Source organism: Penaeus monodon, chromosome 24 (genome assembly GCF_015228065.2).
Source record: "Penaeus monodon isolate SGIC_2016 chromosome 24, NSTDA_Pmon_1, whole genome shotgun sequence".
Lineage (NCBI taxonomy): Eukaryota > Metazoa > Arthropoda > Malacostraca > Decapoda > Penaeidae > Penaeus > Penaeus monodon.
The window spans coordinates 34,971,249-34,971,477 of record NC_051409.1 but is presented as its reverse complement, the minus strand read 5'-3'; positions in this window follow the sequence as shown (position 1 = coordinate 34,971,477).

Here is a 229-nt window from a genome sequence, read left to right as displayed (position 1 = left end):
TGTTATACACTTTTAGATAGTGTAGCTATGTTTCTCACCCTCGGCTAGGGCCGGGGGTGCAGGCGCTGTCGCTGGTGACGTGTGTGGCACCGTATTCCATCCATGACTAGTTTACCTCACGTTCCTCTCCGTATTTATAGCTTATATTTTGAGAGCATTTTGTGTGTACATAGCTTTTCTCCATCTTCTAATGCAACTCCCTCGGAAAGAAGAGCTGAATCTCACTCTC